At 40.0% G+C, this 15,104-nt stretch overlaps 45 non-coding genes and 1 pseudogene across 45 annotated transcripts; all 46 read left to right on the top strand.

Annotated features, from left to right (window-relative positions):
• Positions 1 to 83: 83 nt before the first annotated feature.
• Positions 84 to 202, top strand: LOC148688116 (5S ribosomal RNA). The gene has a single exon (XR_015959907.1). It is a non-coding gene; the product is annotated as a 5S ribosomal RNA (ribosomal RNA).
• A 208-nt stretch (positions 203 to 410) lies between these two features.
• Positions 411 to 529, top strand: LOC148688115 (5S ribosomal RNA). The gene has a single exon (XR_015959906.1). It is a non-coding gene; the product is annotated as a 5S ribosomal RNA (ribosomal RNA).
• A 208-nt stretch (positions 530 to 737) lies between these two features.
• Positions 738 to 856, top strand: LOC148688114 (5S ribosomal RNA). The gene has a single exon (XR_015959905.1). It is a non-coding gene; the product is annotated as a 5S ribosomal RNA (ribosomal RNA).
• Positions 857 to 1,065: 209 nt separating this feature from the next.
• LOC148688113 (5S ribosomal RNA) lies at positions 1,066 to 1,184 on the top strand. The gene has a single exon (XR_015959904.1). It is a non-coding gene; the product is annotated as a 5S ribosomal RNA (ribosomal RNA).
• Positions 1,185 to 1,392: 208 nt separating this feature from the next.
• Positions 1,393 to 1,511, top strand: LOC148688112 (5S ribosomal RNA). Its single transcript, XR_015959903.1, has one exon. It is a non-coding gene; the product is annotated as a 5S ribosomal RNA (ribosomal RNA).
• Positions 1,512 to 1,719: 208 nt separating this feature from the next.
• On the top strand, positions 1,720 to 1,838 carry LOC148688111 (5S ribosomal RNA). Its single transcript, XR_015959902.1, has one exon. It is a non-coding gene; the product is annotated as a 5S ribosomal RNA (ribosomal RNA).
• Positions 1,839 to 2,046: 208 nt separating this feature from the next.
• Positions 2,047 to 2,165, top strand: LOC148688110 (5S ribosomal RNA). Its single transcript, XR_015959901.1, has one exon. It is a non-coding gene; the product is annotated as a 5S ribosomal RNA (ribosomal RNA).
• A 208-nt stretch (positions 2,166 to 2,373) lies between these two features.
• LOC148688109 (5S ribosomal RNA) lies at positions 2,374 to 2,492 on the top strand. The gene has a single exon (XR_015959900.1). It is a non-coding gene; the product is annotated as a 5S ribosomal RNA (ribosomal RNA).
• A 208-nt stretch (positions 2,493 to 2,700) lies between these two features.
• Positions 2,701 to 2,819, top strand: LOC148688108 (5S ribosomal RNA). The gene has a single exon (XR_015959899.1). It is a non-coding gene; the product is annotated as a 5S ribosomal RNA (ribosomal RNA).
• A 208-nt stretch (positions 2,820 to 3,027) lies between these two features.
• Positions 3,028 to 3,146, top strand: LOC148688107 (5S ribosomal RNA). Its single transcript, XR_015959898.1, has one exon. It is a non-coding gene; the product is annotated as a 5S ribosomal RNA (ribosomal RNA).
• Positions 3,147 to 3,354: 208 nt separating this feature from the next.
• On the top strand, positions 3,355 to 3,473 carry LOC148688106 (5S ribosomal RNA). The gene has a single exon (XR_015959896.1). It is a non-coding gene; the product is annotated as a 5S ribosomal RNA (ribosomal RNA).
• A 208-nt stretch (positions 3,474 to 3,681) lies between these two features.
• LOC148688105 (5S ribosomal RNA) lies at positions 3,682 to 3,800 on the top strand. Its single transcript, XR_015959895.1, has one exon. It is a non-coding gene; the product is annotated as a 5S ribosomal RNA (ribosomal RNA).
• A 208-nt stretch (positions 3,801 to 4,008) lies between these two features.
• LOC148688104 (5S ribosomal RNA) lies at positions 4,009 to 4,127 on the top strand. Its single transcript, XR_015959894.1, has one exon. It is a non-coding gene; the product is annotated as a 5S ribosomal RNA (ribosomal RNA).
• Positions 4,128 to 4,334: 207 nt separating this feature from the next.
• Positions 4,335 to 4,453, top strand: LOC148688103 (5S ribosomal RNA). Its single transcript, XR_015959893.1, has one exon. It is a non-coding gene; the product is annotated as a 5S ribosomal RNA (ribosomal RNA).
• Positions 4,454 to 4,661: 208 nt separating this feature from the next.
• LOC148688102 (5S ribosomal RNA) lies at positions 4,662 to 4,780 on the top strand. The gene has a single exon (XR_015959892.1). It is a non-coding gene; the product is annotated as a 5S ribosomal RNA (ribosomal RNA).
• A 208-nt stretch (positions 4,781 to 4,988) lies between these two features.
• On the top strand, positions 4,989 to 5,107 carry LOC148688101 (5S ribosomal RNA). Its single transcript, XR_015959891.1, has one exon. It is a non-coding gene; the product is annotated as a 5S ribosomal RNA (ribosomal RNA).
• A 208-nt stretch (positions 5,108 to 5,315) lies between these two features.
• Positions 5,316 to 5,434, top strand: LOC148688100 (5S ribosomal RNA). Its single transcript, XR_015959890.1, has one exon. It is a non-coding gene; the product is annotated as a 5S ribosomal RNA (ribosomal RNA).
• Positions 5,435 to 5,642: 208 nt separating this feature from the next.
• On the top strand, positions 5,643 to 5,761 carry LOC148688099 (5S ribosomal RNA). Its single transcript, XR_015959889.1, has one exon. It is a non-coding gene; the product is annotated as a 5S ribosomal RNA (ribosomal RNA).
• Positions 5,762 to 5,968: 207 nt separating this feature from the next.
• On the top strand, positions 5,969 to 6,087 carry LOC148688098 (5S ribosomal RNA). The gene has a single exon (XR_015959888.1). It is a non-coding gene; the product is annotated as a 5S ribosomal RNA (ribosomal RNA).
• Positions 6,088 to 6,294: 207 nt separating this feature from the next.
• LOC148688097 (5S ribosomal RNA) lies at positions 6,295 to 6,413 on the top strand. The gene has a single exon (XR_015959887.1). It is a non-coding gene; the product is annotated as a 5S ribosomal RNA (ribosomal RNA).
• A 208-nt stretch (positions 6,414 to 6,621) lies between these two features.
• On the top strand, positions 6,622 to 6,740 carry LOC148688096 (5S ribosomal RNA). Its single transcript, XR_015959885.1, has one exon. It is a non-coding gene; the product is annotated as a 5S ribosomal RNA (ribosomal RNA).
• Positions 6,741 to 6,948: 208 nt separating this feature from the next.
• LOC148688095 (5S ribosomal RNA) lies at positions 6,949 to 7,067 on the top strand. Its single transcript, XR_015959884.1, has one exon. It is a non-coding gene; the product is annotated as a 5S ribosomal RNA (ribosomal RNA).
• Positions 7,068 to 7,276: 209 nt separating this feature from the next.
• On the top strand, positions 7,277 to 7,395 carry LOC148688094 (5S ribosomal RNA). The gene has a single exon (XR_015959883.1). It is a non-coding gene; the product is annotated as a 5S ribosomal RNA (ribosomal RNA).
• A 207-nt stretch (positions 7,396 to 7,602) lies between these two features.
• Positions 7,603 to 7,721, top strand: LOC148688093 (5S ribosomal RNA). Its single transcript, XR_015959882.1, has one exon. It is a non-coding gene; the product is annotated as a 5S ribosomal RNA (ribosomal RNA).
• Positions 7,722 to 7,929: 208 nt separating this feature from the next.
• On the top strand, positions 7,930 to 8,048 carry LOC148688092 (5S ribosomal RNA). The gene has a single exon (XR_015959881.1). It is a non-coding gene; the product is annotated as a 5S ribosomal RNA (ribosomal RNA).
• Positions 8,049 to 8,255: 207 nt separating this feature from the next.
• On the top strand, positions 8,256 to 8,374 carry LOC148688091 (5S ribosomal RNA). Its single transcript, XR_015959880.1, has one exon. It is a non-coding gene; the product is annotated as a 5S ribosomal RNA (ribosomal RNA).
• Positions 8,375 to 8,583: 209 nt separating this feature from the next.
• Positions 8,584 to 8,702, top strand: LOC148688090 (5S ribosomal RNA). The gene has a single exon (XR_015959879.1). It is a non-coding gene; the product is annotated as a 5S ribosomal RNA (ribosomal RNA).
• Positions 8,703 to 8,910: 208 nt separating this feature from the next.
• On the top strand, positions 8,911 to 9,029 carry LOC148688089 (5S ribosomal RNA). The gene has a single exon (XR_015959875.1). It is a non-coding gene; the product is annotated as a 5S ribosomal RNA (ribosomal RNA).
• Positions 9,030 to 9,237: 208 nt separating this feature from the next.
• On the top strand, positions 9,238 to 9,356 carry LOC148688088 (5S ribosomal RNA). Its single transcript, XR_015959864.1, has one exon. It is a non-coding gene; the product is annotated as a 5S ribosomal RNA (ribosomal RNA).
• A 207-nt stretch (positions 9,357 to 9,563) lies between these two features.
• LOC148688087 (5S ribosomal RNA) lies at positions 9,564 to 9,682 on the top strand. Its single transcript, XR_015959853.1, has one exon. It is a non-coding gene; the product is annotated as a 5S ribosomal RNA (ribosomal RNA).
• A 207-nt stretch (positions 9,683 to 9,889) lies between these two features.
• LOC148688086 (5S ribosomal RNA) lies at positions 9,890 to 10,008 on the top strand. Its single transcript, XR_015959841.1, has one exon. It is a non-coding gene; the product is annotated as a 5S ribosomal RNA (ribosomal RNA).
• Positions 10,009 to 10,217: 209 nt separating this feature from the next.
• LOC148688085 (5S ribosomal RNA) lies at positions 10,218 to 10,336 on the top strand. The gene has a single exon (XR_015959830.1). It is a non-coding gene; the product is annotated as a 5S ribosomal RNA (ribosomal RNA).
• A 208-nt stretch (positions 10,337 to 10,544) lies between these two features.
• LOC148688084 (5S ribosomal RNA) lies at positions 10,545 to 10,663 on the top strand. The gene has a single exon (XR_015959819.1). It is a non-coding gene; the product is annotated as a 5S ribosomal RNA (ribosomal RNA).
• A 208-nt stretch (positions 10,664 to 10,871) lies between these two features.
• Positions 10,872 to 10,990, top strand: LOC148688083 (5S ribosomal RNA). Its single transcript, XR_015959808.1, has one exon. It is a non-coding gene; the product is annotated as a 5S ribosomal RNA (ribosomal RNA).
• Positions 10,991 to 11,197: 207 nt separating this feature from the next.
• LOC148688082 (5S ribosomal RNA) lies at positions 11,198 to 11,316 on the top strand. Its single transcript, XR_015959797.1, has one exon. It is a non-coding gene; the product is annotated as a 5S ribosomal RNA (ribosomal RNA).
• Positions 11,317 to 11,524: 208 nt separating this feature from the next.
• Positions 11,525 to 11,643, top strand: LOC148688081 (5S ribosomal RNA). Its single transcript, XR_015959786.1, has one exon. It is a non-coding gene; the product is annotated as a 5S ribosomal RNA (ribosomal RNA).
• Positions 11,644 to 11,850: 207 nt separating this feature from the next.
• On the top strand, positions 11,851 to 11,969 carry LOC148688080 (5S ribosomal RNA). The gene has a single exon (XR_015959775.1). It is a non-coding gene; the product is annotated as a 5S ribosomal RNA (ribosomal RNA).
• Positions 11,970 to 12,177: 208 nt separating this feature from the next.
• LOC148688079 (5S ribosomal RNA) lies at positions 12,178 to 12,296 on the top strand. The gene has a single exon (XR_015959764.1). It is a non-coding gene; the product is annotated as a 5S ribosomal RNA (ribosomal RNA).
• A 208-nt stretch (positions 12,297 to 12,504) lies between these two features.
• On the top strand, positions 12,505 to 12,623 carry LOC148688078 (5S ribosomal RNA). The gene has a single exon (XR_015959753.1). It is a non-coding gene; the product is annotated as a 5S ribosomal RNA (ribosomal RNA).
• A 208-nt stretch (positions 12,624 to 12,831) lies between these two features.
• On the top strand, positions 12,832 to 12,950 carry LOC148688077 (5S ribosomal RNA). The gene has a single exon (XR_015959742.1). It is a non-coding gene; the product is annotated as a 5S ribosomal RNA (ribosomal RNA).
• A 207-nt stretch (positions 12,951 to 13,157) lies between these two features.
• On the top strand, positions 13,158 to 13,276 carry LOC148688076 (5S ribosomal RNA). The gene has a single exon (XR_015959908.1). It is a non-coding gene; the product is annotated as a 5S ribosomal RNA (ribosomal RNA).
• A 206-nt stretch (positions 13,277 to 13,482) lies between these two features.
• LOC148688075 (5S ribosomal RNA) lies at positions 13,483 to 13,601 on the top strand. The gene has a single exon (XR_015959897.1). It is a non-coding gene; the product is annotated as a 5S ribosomal RNA (ribosomal RNA).
• Positions 13,602 to 13,816: 215 nt separating this feature from the next.
• On the top strand, positions 13,817 to 13,935 carry LOC148688074 (5S ribosomal RNA). The gene has a single exon (XR_015959886.1). It is a non-coding gene; the product is annotated as a 5S ribosomal RNA (ribosomal RNA).
• Positions 13,936 to 14,141: 206 nt separating this feature from the next.
• LOC148688073 (5S ribosomal RNA) lies at positions 14,142 to 14,260 on the top strand. Its single transcript, XR_015959847.1, has one exon. It is a non-coding gene; the product is annotated as a 5S ribosomal RNA (ribosomal RNA).
• A 208-nt stretch (positions 14,261 to 14,468) lies between these two features.
• LOC148688072 (5S ribosomal RNA) lies at positions 14,469 to 14,587 on the top strand. The gene has a single exon (XR_015959736.1). It is a non-coding gene; the product is annotated as a 5S ribosomal RNA (ribosomal RNA).
• A 206-nt stretch (positions 14,588 to 14,793) lies between these two features.
• LOC148688071 (5S ribosomal RNA) lies at positions 14,794 to 14,910 on the top strand (annotated as a pseudogene).
• The last annotated feature ends 194 nt before the right edge of the window (positions 14,911 to 15,104 follow it).

Here is a 15,104-nt window from a genome sequence, read left to right as displayed (position 1 = left end):
CGTACTAATTTTATTTAATTATTTTTGAATTTCGTGCAAACGGCAAAGAAATGGTTAAATACAATTACAAGTCGTAGACTAACGGATGCGATCATACCAACTCACATGCACCGGATCCCATCAGAACTCCGAAGTTAAGCGAGTTTGGGCGAGAGTAGTACTAGGATGGGTGACCTCCTGGGAAGTCCTCGTGTTGCATCCCCCAATCTTTTTTTTTTTTTTTTTTTTGTTTTGGTTTTTTGTTTTTTGGGAAGCGCGTCGTATATAACCGAGCCTCGATCTTATACGACGAGCCTCGATCTTGGGAGATAAAAGAAATAGAGTAGTCGTACTAATTTTATTTAATTATTTTTGAATTTCGTGCAAACGGCAAAGAAATGGTTAAATACAATTACAAGTCGTAGACTAACGGATGCGATCATACCAACTCACATGCACCGGATCCCATCAGAACTCCGAAGTTAAGCGAGTTTGGGCGAGAGTAGTACTAGGATGGGTGACCTCCTGGGAAGTCCTCGTGTTGCATCCCCCAATCTTTTTTTTTTTTTTTTTTTTGTTTTGGTTTTTTGTTTTTTGGGAAGCGCGTCGTATATAACCGAGCCTCGATCTTATACGACGAGCCTCGATCTTGGGAGATAAAAGAAATAGAGTAGTCGTACTAATTTTATTTAATTATTTTTGAATTTCGTGCAAACGGCAAAGAAATGGTTAAATACAATTACAAGTCGTAGACTAACGGATGCGATCATACCAACTCACATGCACCGGATCCCATCAGAACTCCGAAGTTAAGCGAGTTTGGGCGAGAGTAGTACTAGGATGGGTGACCTCCTGGGAAGTCCTCGTGTTGCATCCCCCAATCTTTTTTTTTTTTTTTTTTTTTGTTTTGGTTTTTTGTTTTTTGGGAAGCGCGTCGTATATAACCGAGCCTCGATCTTATACGACGAGCCTCGATCTTGGGAGATAAAAGAAATAGAGTAGTCGTACTAATTTTATTTAATTATTTTTGAATTTCGTGCAAACGGCAAAGAAATGGTTAAATACAATTACAAGTCGTAGACTAACGGATGCGATCATACCAACTCACATGCACCGGATCCCATCAGAACTCCGAAGTTAAGCGAGTTTGGGCGAGAGTAGTACTAGGATGGGTGACCTCCTGGGAAGTCCTCGTGTTGCATCCCCCAATCTTTTTTTTTTTTTTTTTTTTGTTTTGGTTTTTTGTTTTTTGGGAAGCGCGTCGTATATAACCGAGCCTCGATCTTATACGACGAGCCTCGATCTTGGGAGATAAAAGAAATAGAGTAGTCGTACTAATTTTATTTAATTATTTTTGAATTTCGTGCAAACGGCAAAGAAATGGTTAAATACAATTACAAGTCGTAGACTAACGGATGCGATCATACCAACTCACATGCACCGGATCCCATCAGAACTCCGAAGTTAAGCGAGTTTGGGCGAGAGTAGTACTAGGATGGGTGACCTCCTGGGAAGTCCTCGTGTTGCATCCCCCAATCTTTTTTTTTTTTTTTTTTTTGTTTTGGTTTTTTGTTTTTTGGGAAGCGCGTCGTATATAACCGAGCCTCGATCTTATACGACGAGCCTCGATCTTGGGAGATAAAAGAAATAGAGTAGTCGTACTAATTTTATTTAATTATTTTTGAATTTCGTGCAAACGGCAAAGAAATGGTTAAATACAATTACAAGTCGTAGACTAACGGATGCGATCATACCAACTCACATGCACCGGATCCCATCAGAACTCCGAAGTTAAGCGAGTTTGGGCGAGAGTAGTACTAGGATGGGTGACCTCCTGGGAAGTCCTCGTGTTGCATCCCCCAATCTTTTTTTTTTTTTTTTTTTTGTTTTGGTTTTTTGTTTTTTGGGAAGCGCGTCGTATATAACCGAGCCTCGATCTTATACGACGAGCCTCGATCTTGGGAGATAAAAGAAATAGAGTAGTCGTACTAATTTTATTTAATTATTTTTGAATTTCGTGCAAACGGCAAAGAAATGGTTAAATACAATTACAAGTCGTAGACTAACGGATGCGATCATACCAACTCACATGCACCGGATCCCATCAGAACTCCGAAGTTAAGCGAGTTTGGGCGAGAGTAGTACTAGGATGGGTGACCTCCTGGGAAGTCCTCGTGTTGCATCCCCCAATCTTTTTTTTTTTTTTTTTTTTGTTTTGGTTTTTTGTTTTTTGGGAAGCGCGTCGTATATAACCGAGCCTCGATCTTATACGACGAGCCTCGATCTTGGGAGATAAAAGAAATAGAGTAGTCGTACTAATTTTATTTAATTATTTTTGAATTTCGTGCAAACGGCAAAGAAATGGTTAAATACAATTACAAGTCGTAGACTAACGGATGCGATCATACCAACTCACATGCACCGGATCCCATCAGAACTCCGAAGTTAAGCGAGTTTGGGCGAGAGTAGTACTAGGATGGGTGACCTCCTGGGAAGTCCTCGTGTTGCATCCCCCAATCTTTTTTTTTTTTTTTTTTTTGTTTTGGTTTTTTGTTTTTTGGGAAGCGCGTCGTATATAACCGAGCCTCGATCTTATACGACGAGCCTCGATCTTGGGAGATAAAAGAAATAGAGTAGTCGTACTAATTTTATTTAATTATTTTTGAATTTCGTGCAAACGGCAAAGAAATGGTTAAATACAATTACAAGTCGTAGACTAACGGATGCGATCATACCAACTCACATGCACCGGATCCCATCAGAACTCCGAAGTTAAGCGAGTTTGGGCGAGAGTAGTACTAGGATGGGTGACCTCCTGGGAAGTCCTCGTGTTGCATCCCCCAATCTTTTTTTTTTTTTTTTTTTTGTTTTGGTTTTTTGTTTTTTGGGAAGCGCGTCGTATATAACCGAGCCTCGATCTTATACGACGAGCCTCGATCTTGGGAGATAAAAGAAATAGAGTAGTCGTACTAATTTTATTTAATTATTTTTGAATTTCGTGCAAACGGCAAAGAAATGGTTAAATACAATTACAAGTCGTAGACTAACGGATGCGATCATACCAACTCACATGCACCGGATCCCATCAGAACTCCGAAGTTAAGCGAGTTTGGGCGAGAGTAGTACTAGGATGGGTGACCTCCTGGGAAGTCCTCGTGTTGCATCCCCCAATCTTTTTTTTTTTTTTTTTTTTGTTTTGGTTTTTTGTTTTTTGGGAAGCGCGTCGTATATAACCGAGCCTCGATCTTATACGACGAGCCTCGATCTTGGGAGATAAAAGAAATAGAGTAGTCGTACTAATTTTATTTAATTATTTTTGAATTTCGTGCAAACGGCAAAGAAATGGTTAAATACAATTACAAGTCGTAGACTAACGGATGCGATCATACCAACTCACATGCACCGGATCCCATCAGAACTCCGAAGTTAAGCGAGTTTGGGCGAGAGTAGTACTAGGATGGGTGACCTCCTGGGAAGTCCTCGTGTTGCATCCCCCAATCTTTTTTTTTTTTTTTTTTTTGTTTTGGTTTTTTGTTTTTTGGGAAGCGCGTCGTATATAACCGAGCCTCGATCTTATACGACGAGCCTCGATCTTGGGAGATAAAAGAAATAGAGTAGTCGTACTAATTTTATTTAATTATTTTTGAATTTCGTGCAAACGGCAAAGAAATGGTTAAATACAATTACAAGTCGTAGACTAACGGATGCGATCATACCAACTCACATGCACCGGATCCCATCAGAACTCCGAAGTTAAGCGAGTTTGGGCGAGAGTAGTACTAGGATGGGTGACCTCCTGGGAAGTCCTCGTGTTGCATCCCCCAATCTTTTTTTTTTTTTTTTTTTTGTTTTGGTTTTTTGTTTTTTGGGAAGCGCGTCGTATATAACCGAGCCTCGATCTTATACGACGAGCCTCGATCTTGGGAGATAAAAGAAATAGAGTAGTCGTACTAATTTTATTTAATTATTTTTGAATTTCGTGCAAACGGCAAAGAAATGGTTAAATACAATTACAAGTCGTAGACTAACGGATGCGATCATACCAACTCACATGCACCGGATCCCATCAGAACTCCGAAGTTAAGCGAGTTTGGGCGAGAGTAGTACTAGGATGGGTGACCTCCTGGGAAGTCCTCGTGTTGCATCCCCCAATCTTTTTTTTTTTTTTTTTTTGTTTTGGTTTTTTGTTTTTTGGGAAGCGCGTCGTATATAACCGAGCCTCGATCTTATACGACGAGCCTCGATCTTGGGAGATAAAAGAAATAGAGTAGTCGTACTAATTTTATTTAATTATTTTTGAATTTCGTGCAAACGGCAAAGAAATGGTTAAATACAATTACAAGTCGTAGACTAACGGATGCGATCATACCAACTCACATGCACCGGATCCCATCAGAACTCCGAAGTTAAGCGAGTTTGGGCGAGAGTAGTACTAGGATGGGTGACCTCCTGGGAAGTCCTCGTGTTGCATCCCCCAATCTTTTTTTTTTTTTTTTTTTTGTTTTGGTTTTTTGTTTTTTGGGAAGCGCGTCGTATATAACCGAGCCTCGATCTTATACGACGAGCCTCGATCTTGGGAGATAAAAGAAATAGAGTAGTCGTACTAATTTTATTTAATTATTTTTGAATTTCGTGCAAACGGCAAAGAAATGGTTAAATACAATTACAAGTCGTAGACTAACGGATGCGATCATACCAACTCACATGCACCGGATCCCATCAGAACTCCGAAGTTAAGCGAGTTTGGGCGAGAGTAGTACTAGGATGGGTGACCTCCTGGGAAGTCCTCGTGTTGCATCCCCCAATCTTTTTTTTTTTTTTTTTTTTGTTTTGGTTTTTTGTTTTTTGGGAAGCGCGTCGTATATAACCGAGCCTCGATCTTATACGACGAGCCTCGATCTTGGGAGATAAAAGAAATAGAGTAGTCGTACTAATTTTATTTAATTATTTTTGAATTTCGTGCAAACGGCAAAGAAATGGTTAAATACAATTACAAGTCGTAGACTAACGGATGCGATCATACCAACTCACATGCACCGGATCCCATCAGAACTCCGAAGTTAAGCGAGTTTGGGCGAGAGTAGTACTAGGATGGGTGACCTCCTGGGAAGTCCTCGTGTTGCATCCCCCAATCTTTTTTTTTTTTTTTTTTTTGTTTTGGTTTTTTGTTTTTTGGGAAGCGCGTCGTATATAACCGAGCCTCGATCTTATACGACGAGCCTCGATCTTGGGAGATAAAAGAAATAGAGTAGTCGTACTAATTTTATTTAATTATTTTTGAATTTCGTGCAAACGGCAAAGAAATGGTTAAATACAATTACAAGTCGTAGACTAACGGATGCGATCATACCAACTCACATGCACCGGATCCCATCAGAACTCCGAAGTTAAGCGAGTTTGGGCGAGAGTAGTACTAGGATGGGTGACCTCCTGGGAAGTCCTCGTGTTGCATCCCCCAATCTTTTTTTTTTTTTTTTTTTTGTTTTGGTTTTTTGTTTTTTGGGAAGCGCGTCGTATATAACCGAGCCTCGATCTTATACGACGAGCCTCGATCTTGGGAGATAAAAGAAATAGAGTAGTCGTACTAATTTTATTTAATTATTTTTGAATTTCGTGCAAACGGCAAAGAAATGGTTAAATACAATTACAAGTCGTAGACTAACGGATGCGATCATACCAACTCACATGCACCGGATCCCATCAGAACTCCGAAGTTAAGCGAGTTTGGGCGAGAGTAGTACTAGGATGGGTGACCTCCTGGGAAGTCCTCGTGTTGCATCCCCCAATCTTTTTTTTTTTTTTTTTTTGTTTTGGTTTTTTGTTTTTTGGGAAGCGCGTCGTATATAACCGAGCCTCGATCTTATACGACGAGCCTCGATCTTGGGAGATAAAAGAAATAGAGTAGTCGTACTAATTTTATTTAATTATTTTTGAATTTCGTGCAAACGGCAAAGAAATGGTTAAATACAATTACAAGTCGTAGACTAACGGATGCGATCATACCAACTCACATGCACCGGATCCCATCAGAACTCCGAAGTTAAGCGAGTTTGGGCGAGAGTAGTACTAGGATGGGTGACCTCCTGGGAAGTCCTCGTGTTGCATCCCCCAATCTTTTTTTTTTTTTTTTTTTGTTTTGGTTTTTTGTTTTTTGGGAAGCGCGTCGTATATAACCGAGCCTCGATCTTATACGACGAGCCTCGATCTTGGGAGATAAAAGAAATAGAGTAGTCGTACTAATTTTATTTAATTATTTTTGAATTTCGTGCAAACGGCAAAGAAATGGTTAAATACAATTACAAGTCGTAGACTAACGGATGCGATCATACCAACTCACATGCACCGGATCCCATCAGAACTCCGAAGTTAAGCGAGTTTGGGCGAGAGTAGTACTAGGATGGGTGACCTCCTGGGAAGTCCTCGTGTTGCATCCCCCAATCTTTTTTTTTTTTTTTTTTTTGTTTTGGTTTTTTGTTTTTTGGGAAGCGCGTCGTATATAACCGAGCCTCGATCTTATACGACGAGCCTCGATCTTGGGAGATAAAAGAAATAGAGTAGTCGTACTAATTTTATTTAATTATTTTTGAATTTCGTGCAAACGGCAAAGAAATGGTTAAATACAATTACAAGTCGTAGACTAACGGATGCGATCATACCAACTCACATGCACCGGATCCCATCAGAACTCCGAAGTTAAGCGAGTTTGGGCGAGAGTAGTACTAGGATGGGTGACCTCCTGGGAAGTCCTCGTGTTGCATCCCCCAATCTTTTTTTTTTTTTTTTTTTTGTTTTGGTTTTTTGTTTTTTGGGAAGCGCGTCGTATATAACCGAGCCTCGATCTTATACGACGAGCCTCGATCTTGGGAGATAAAAGAAATAGAGTAGTCGTACTAATTTTATTTAATTATTTTTGAATTTCGTGCAAACGGCAAAGAAATGGTTAAATACAATTACAAGTCGTAGACTAACGGATGCGATCATACCAACTCACATGCACCGGATCCCATCAGAACTCCGAAGTTAAGCGAGTTTGGGCGAGAGTAGTACTAGGATGGGTGACCTCCTGGGAAGTCCTCGTGTTGCATCCCCCAATCTTTTTTTTTTTTTTTTTTTTTGTTTTGGTTTTTTGTTTTTTGGGAAGCGCGTCGTATATAACCGAGCCTCGATCTTATACGACGAGCCTCGATCTTGGGAGATAAAAGAAATAGAGTAGTCGTACTAATTTTATTTAATTATTTTTGAATTTCGTGCAAACGGCAAAGAAATGGTTAAATACAATTACAAGTCGTAGACTAACGGATGCGATCATACCAACTCACATGCACCGGATCCCATCAGAACTCCGAAGTTAAGCGAGTTTGGGCGAGAGTAGTACTAGGATGGGTGACCTCCTGGGAAGTCCTCGTGTTGCATCCCCCAATCTTTTTTTTTTTTTTTTTTTGTTTTGGTTTTTTGTTTTTTGGGAAGCGCGTCGTATATAACCGAGCCTCGATCTTATACGACGAGCCTCGATCTTGGGAGATAAAAGAAATAGAGTAGTCGTACTAATTTTATTTAATTATTTTTGAATTTCGTGCAAACGGCAAAGAAATGGTTAAATACAATTACAAGTCGTAGACTAACGGATGCGATCATACCAACTCACATGCACCGGATCCCATCAGAACTCCGAAGTTAAGCGAGTTTGGGCGAGAGTAGTACTAGGATGGGTGACCTCCTGGGAAGTCCTCGTGTTGCATCCCCCAATCTTTTTTTTTTTTTTTTTTTTGTTTTGGTTTTTTGTTTTTTGGGAAGCGCGTCGTATATAACCGAGCCTCGATCTTATACGACGAGCCTCGATCTTGGGAGATAAAAGAAATAGAGTAGTCGTACTAATTTTATTTAATTATTTTTGAATTTCGTGCAAACGGCAAAGAAATGGTTAAATACAATTACAAGTCGTAGACTAACGGATGCGATCATACCAACTCACATGCACCGGATCCCATCAGAACTCCGAAGTTAAGCGAGTTTGGGCGAGAGTAGTACTAGGATGGGTGACCTCCTGGGAAGTCCTCGTGTTGCATCCCCCAATCTTTTTTTTTTTTTTTTTTTGTTTTGGTTTTTTGTTTTTTGGGAAGCGCGTCGTATATAACCGAGCCTCGATCTTATACGACGAGCCTCGATCTTGGGAGATAAAAGAAATAGAGTAGTCGTACTAATTTTATTTAATTATTTTTGAATTTCGTGCAAACGGCAAAGAAATGGTTAAATACAATTACAAGTCGTAGACTAACGGATGCGATCATACCAACTCACATGCACCGGATCCCATCAGAACTCCGAAGTTAAGCGAGTTTGGGCGAGAGTAGTACTAGGATGGGTGACCTCCTGGGAAGTCCTCGTGTTGCATCCCCCAATCTTTTTTTTTTTTTTTTTTTTTGTTTTGGTTTTTTGTTTTTTGGGAAGCGCGTCGTATATAACCGAGCCTCGATCTTATACGACGAGCCTCGATCTTGGGAGATAAAAGAAATAGAGTAGTCGTACTAATTTTATTTAATTATTTTTGAATTTCGTGCAAACGGCAAAGAAATGGTTAAATACAATTACAAGTCGTAGACTAACGGATGCGATCATACCAACTCACATGCACCGGATCCCATCAGAACTCCGAAGTTAAGCGAGTTTGGGCGAGAGTAGTACTAGGATGGGTGACCTCCTGGGAAGTCCTCGTGTTGCATCCCCCAATCTTTTTTTTTTTTTTTTTTTTGTTTTGGTTTTTTGTTTTTTGGGAAGCGCGTCGTATATAACCGAGCCTCGATCTTATACGACGAGCCTCGATCTTGGGAGATAAAAGAAATAGAGTAGTCGTACTAATTTTATTTAATTATTTTTGAATTTCGTGCAAACGGCAAAGAAATGGTTAAATACAATTACAAGTCGTAGACTAACGGATGCGATCATACCAACTCACATGCACCGGATCCCATCAGAACTCCGAAGTTAAGCGAGTTTGGGCGAGAGTAGTACTAGGATGGGTGACCTCCTGGGAAGTCCTCGTGTTGCATCCCCCAATCTTTTTTTTTTTTTTTTTTTTGTTTTGGTTTTTTGTTTTTTGGGAAGCGCGTCGTATATAACCGAGCCTCGATCTTATACGACGAGCCTCGATCTTGGGAGATAAAAGAAATAGAGTAGTCGTACTAATTTTATTTAATTATTTTTGAATTTCGTGCAAACGGCAAAGAAATGGTTAAATACAATTACAAGTCGTAGACTAACGGATGCGATCATACCAACTCACATGCACCGGATCCCATCAGAACTCCGAAGTTAAGCGAGTTTGGGCGAGAGTAGTACTAGGATGGGTGACCTCCTGGGAAGTCCTCGTGTTGCATCCCCCAATCTTTTTTTTTTTTTTTTTTTGTTTTGGTTTTTTGTTTTTTGGGAAGCGCGTCGTATATAACCGAGCCTCGATCTTATACGACGAGCCTCGATCTTGGGAGATAAAAGAAATAGAGTAGTCGTACTAATTTTATTTAATTATTTTTGAATTTCGTGCAAACGGCAAAGAAATGGTTAAATACAATTACAAGTCGTAGACTAACGGATGCGATCATACCAACTCACATGCACCGGATCCCATCAGAACTCCGAAGTTAAGCGAGTTTGGGCGAGAGTAGTACTAGGATGGGTGACCTCCTGGGAAGTCCTCGTGTTGCATCCCCCAATCTTTTTTTTTTTTTTTTTTTGTTTTGGTTTTTTGTTTTTTGGGAAGCGCGTCGTATATAACCGAGCCTCGATCTTATACGACGAGCCTCGATCTTGGGAGATAAAAGAAATAGAGTAGTCGTACTAATTTTATTTAATTATTTTTGAATTTCGTGCAAACGGCAAAGAAATGGTTAAATACAATTACAAGTCGTAGACTAACGGATGCGATCATACCAACTCACATGCACCGGATCCCATCAGAACTCCGAAGTTAAGCGAGTTTGGGCGAGAGTAGTACTAGGATGGGTGACCTCCTGGGAAGTCCTCGTGTTGCATCCCCCCAATCTTTTTTTTTTTTTTTTTTTTGTTTTGGTTTTTTGTTTTTTGGGAAGCGCGTCGTATATAACCGAGCCTCGATCTTATACGACGAGCCTCGATCTTGGGAGATAAAAGAAATAGAGTAGTCGTACTAATTTTATTTAATTATTTTTGAATTTCGTGCAAACGGCAAAGAAATGGTTAAATACAATTACAAGTCGTAGACTAACGGATGCGATCATACCAACTCACATGCACCGGATCCCATCAGAACTCCGAAGTTAAGCGAGTTTGGGCGAGAGTAGTACTAGGATGGGTGACCTCCTGGGAAGTCCTCGTGTTGCATCCCCCAATCTTTTTTTTTTTTTTTTTTTTGTTTTGGTTTTTTGTTTTTTGGGAAGCGCGTCGTATATAACCGAGCCTCGATCTTATACGACGAGCCTCGATCTTGGGAGATAAAAGAAATAGAGTAGTCGTACTAATTTTATTTAATTATTTTTGAATTTCGTGCAAACGGCAAAGAAATGGTTAAATACAATTACAAGTCGTAGACTAACGGATGCGATCATACCAACTCACATGCACCGGATCCCATCAGAACTCCGAAGTTAAGCGAGTTTGGGCGAGAGTAGTACTAGGATGGGTGACCTCCTGGGAAGTCCTCGTGTTGCATCCCCCAATCTTTTTTTTTTTTTTTTTTTTGTTTTGGTTTTTTGTTTTTTGGGAAGCGCGTCGTATATAACCGAGCCTCGATCTTATACGACGAGCCTCGATCTTGGGAGATAAAAGAAATAGAGTAGTCGTACTAATTTTATTTAATTATTTTTGAATTTCGTGCAAACGGCAAAGAAATGGTTAAATACAATTACAAGTCGTAGACTAACGGATGCGATCATACCAACTCACATGCACCGGATCCCATCAGAACTCCGAAGTTAAGCGAGTTTGGGCGAGAGTAGTACTAGGATGGGTGACCTCCTGGGAAGTCCTCGTGTTGCATCCCCCAATCTTTTTTTTTTTTTTTTTTTGTTTTGGTTTTTTGTTTTTTGGGAAGCGCGTCGTATATAACCGAGCCTCGATCTTATACGACGAGCCTCGATCTTGGGAGATAAAAGAAATAGAGTAGTCGTACTAATTTTATTTAATTATTTTTGAATTTCGTGCAAACGGCAAAGAAATGGTTAAATACAATTACAAGTCGTAGACTAACGGATGCGATCATACCAACTCACATGCACCGGATCCCATCAGAACTCCGAAGTTAAGCGAGTTTGGGCGAGAGTAGTACTAGGATGGGTGACCTCCTGGGAAGTCCTCGTGTTGCATCCCCCAATCTTTTTTTTTTTTTTTTTTTTGTTTTGGTTTTTTGTTTTTTGGGAAGCGCGTCGTATATAACCGAGCCTCGATCTTATACGACGAGCCTCGATCTTGGGAGATAAAAGAAATAGAGTAGTCGTACTAATTTTATTTAATTATTTTTGAATTTCGTGCAAACGGCAAAGAAATGGTTAAATACAATTACAAGTCGTAGACTAACGGATGCGATCATACCAACTCACATGCACCGGATCCCATCAGAACTCCGAAGTTAAGCGAGTTTGGGCGAGAGTAGTACTAGGATGGGTGACCTCCTGGGAAGTCCTCGTGTTGCATCCCCCAATCTTTTTTTTTTTTTTTTTTTGTTTTGGTTTTTTGTTTTTTGGGAAGCGCGTCGTATATAACCGAGCCTCGATCTTATACGACGAGCCTCGATCTTGGGAGATAAAAGAAATAGAGTAGTCGTACTAATTTTATTTAATTATTTTTGAATTTCGTGCAAACGGCAAAGAAATGGTTAAATACAATTACAAGTCGTAGACTAACGGATGCGATCATACCAACTCACATGCACCGGATCCCATCAGAACTCCGAAGTTAAGCGAGTTTGGGCGAGAGTAGTACTAGGATGGGTGACCTCCTGGGAAGTCCTCGTGTTGCATCCCCCAATCTTTTTTTTTTTTTTTTTTTTGTTTTGGTTTTTTGTTTTTTGGGAAGCGCGTCGTATATAACCGAGCCTCGATCTTATACGACGAGCCTCGATCTTGGGAGATAAAAGAAATAGAGTAGTCGTACTAATTTTATTTAATTATTTTTGAATTTCGTGCAAACGGCAAAGAAATGGTTAAATACAATTACAAGTCGTAGACTAACGGATGCGATCATACCAACTCACATGCACCGGATCCCATCAGAACTCCGAAGTTAAGCGAGTTTGGGCGAGAGTAGTACTAGGATGGGTGACCTCCTGGGAAGTCCTCGTGTTGCATCCCCCAATCTTTTTTTTTTTTTTTTTTTTGTTTTGGTTTTTTGTTTTTTGGGAAGCGCGTCGTATATAACCGAGCCTCGATCTTATACGACGAGCCTCGATCTTGGGAGATAAAAGAAATAGAGTAGTCGTACTAATTTTATTTAATTATTTTTGAATTTCGTGCAAACGGCAAAGAAATGGTTAAATACAATTACAAGTCGTAGACTAACGGATGCGATCATACCAACTCACATGCACCGGATCCCATCAGAACTCCGAAGTTAAGCGAGTTTGGGCGAGAGTAGTACTAGGATGGGTGACCTCCTGGGAAGTCCTCGTGTTGCATCCCCCAATCTTTTTTTTTTTTTTTTTTTTGTTTTGGTTTTTTGTTTTTTGGGAAGCGCGTCGTATATAACCGAGCCTCGATCTTATACGACGAGCCTCGATCTTGGGAGATAAAAGAAATAGAGTAGTCGTACTAATTTTATTTAATTATTTTTGAATTTCGTGCAAACGGCAAAGAAATGGTTAAATACAATTACAAGTCGTAGACTAACGGATGCGATCATACCAACTCACATGCACCGGATCCCATCAGAACTCCGAAGTTAAGCGAGTTTGGGCGAGAGTAGTACTAGGATGGGTGACCTCCTGGGAAGTCCTCGTGTTGCATCCCCCAATCTTTTTTTTTTTTTTTTTTTGTTTTGGTTTTTTGTTTTTTGGGAAGCGCGTCGTATATAACCGAGCCTCGATCTTATACGACGAGCCTCGATCTTGGGAGATAAAAGAAATAGAGTAGTCGTACTAATTTTATTTAATTATTTTTGAATTTCGTGCAAACGGCAAAGAAATGGTTAAATACAATTACAAGTCGTAGACTAACGGATGCGATCATACCAACTCACATGCACCGGATCCCATCAGAACTCCGAAGTTAAGCGAGTTTGGGCGAGAGTAGTACTAGGATGGGTGACCTCCTGGGAAGTCCTCGTGTTGCATCCCCCAATCTTTTTTTTTTTTTTTTTTGTTTTGGTTTTTTGTTTTTTGGGAAGCGCGTCGTATATAACCGAGCCTCGATCTTATACGACGAGCCTCGATCTTGGGAGATAAAAGAAATAGAGTAGTCGTACTAATTTTATTTAATTATTTTTGAATTTCGTGCAAACGGCAAAGAAATGGTTAAATACAATTACAAGTCGTAGACTAACGGATGCGATCATACCAACTCACATGCACCGGATCCCATCAGAACTCCGAAGTTAAGCGAGTTTGGGCGAGAGTAGTACTAGGATGGGTGACCTCCTGGGAAGTCCTCGTGTTGCATCCCCCAATCTTTTTTTTTTTTTTTTTTGTTTTGGTTTTTTGTTTTTTGGGAAGCGCGTCGTATATAACCGAGCCTCGATCTTATACGACGAGCCTCGATCTTGGGAGATAAAAGAAATAGAGTAGTCGTACTAATTTTATTTAATTATTTTTGAATTTCGTGCAAACGGCAAAGAAATGGTTAAATACAATTAACACGCGATCTAGTCGTAGACTAACGGATGCGATCATACCAACTCACATGCACCGGATCCCATCAGAACTCCGAAGTTAAGCGAGTTTGGGCGAGAGTAGTACTAGGATGGGTGACCTCCTGGGAAGTCCTCGTGTTGCATCCCCCAATCTTTTTTTTTTTTTTTTTTTGTTTTGTTTTTTGTTTTTTGGGAAGCGCGTCGTATATAACCGAGCCTCGATCTTATACGACGAGCCTCGATCTTGGGAGATAAAAGAAATAGAGTAGTCGTACTAATTTTATTTAATTATTTTTGAATTTCGTGCAAACGGCAAAGAAATGGTTAAATACAATTACAAGTCGTAGACTAACGGATGCGATCATACCAACTCACATGCACCGGATCCCATCAGAACTCCGAAGTTAAGCGAGTTTGGGCGAGAGTAGTACTAGGATGGGTGACCTCCTGGGAAGTCCTCGTGTTGCATCCCCCAATCTTTTTTTTTTTTTTTTTTTTGTTTTGGTTTTTTGTTTTTTGGGAAGCGCGTCGTATATAACCGAGCCTCGATCTTATACGACGAGCCTCGATCTTGGGAGATAAAAGAAATAGAGTAGTCGTACTAATTTTATTTAATTATTTTTGAATTTCGTGCAAACGGCAAAGAAATGGTTAAATACAATTACAAGTCGTAGACTAACGGATGCGATCATACCAACTCACATGCACCGGATCCCATCAGAACTCCGAAGTTAAGCGAGTTTGGGCGAGAGTAGTACTAGGATGGGTGACCTCCTGGGAAGTCCTCGTGTTGCATCCCCCAATCTTTTTTTTTTTTTTTTTTTGTTTTGGTTTTTTGTTTTTTGGGAAGCGCGTCGTATATAACCGAGCCTCGATCTTATACGACGAGCCTCGATCTTGGGAGATAAAAGAAATAGAGTAGTCGTACTAATTTTATTTAAATATTTTGAATTTCGTGCAAACGGCAAAGAAATGGTTAAATACAATTACAAGTCGTAGACTAACGGATGCGCTCATACCAACTCACATGCACCGGATCCCATCAGAACTCCGAAGTTAAGCGAGTTGGGCGAGAGTAGTACTAGGATGGTGACCTCCTGGGAAGTCCTCGTGTTGCATCCCCCAATCTTTTTTTTTTTTTTTTTTTTGTTTTGGTTTTTTGTTTTTTGGGAAGCGCGTCGTATATAACCGAGCCTCGATCTTATACGACGAGCCTCGATCTTGGGAGATAAAAGAAATAGAGTAGTCGTACTAATTTTATTTAATTATTTTTGAATTTCGTTGGCAAACGGCAAAGAAATGGTTAAATACAATTA

Source organism: Pyrus communis, unplaced genomic scaffold (genome assembly GCF_041283825.1).
Source record: "Pyrus communis isolate YQ-2024b unplaced genomic scaffold, ASM4128382v1 ptg000079l, whole genome shotgun sequence".
Taxonomy (NCBI): domain Eukaryota; kingdom Viridiplantae; phylum Streptophyta; class Magnoliopsida; order Rosales; family Rosaceae; genus Pyrus; species Pyrus communis.
This window is presented reverse-complemented; position numbering and strand designations above follow the sequence as displayed.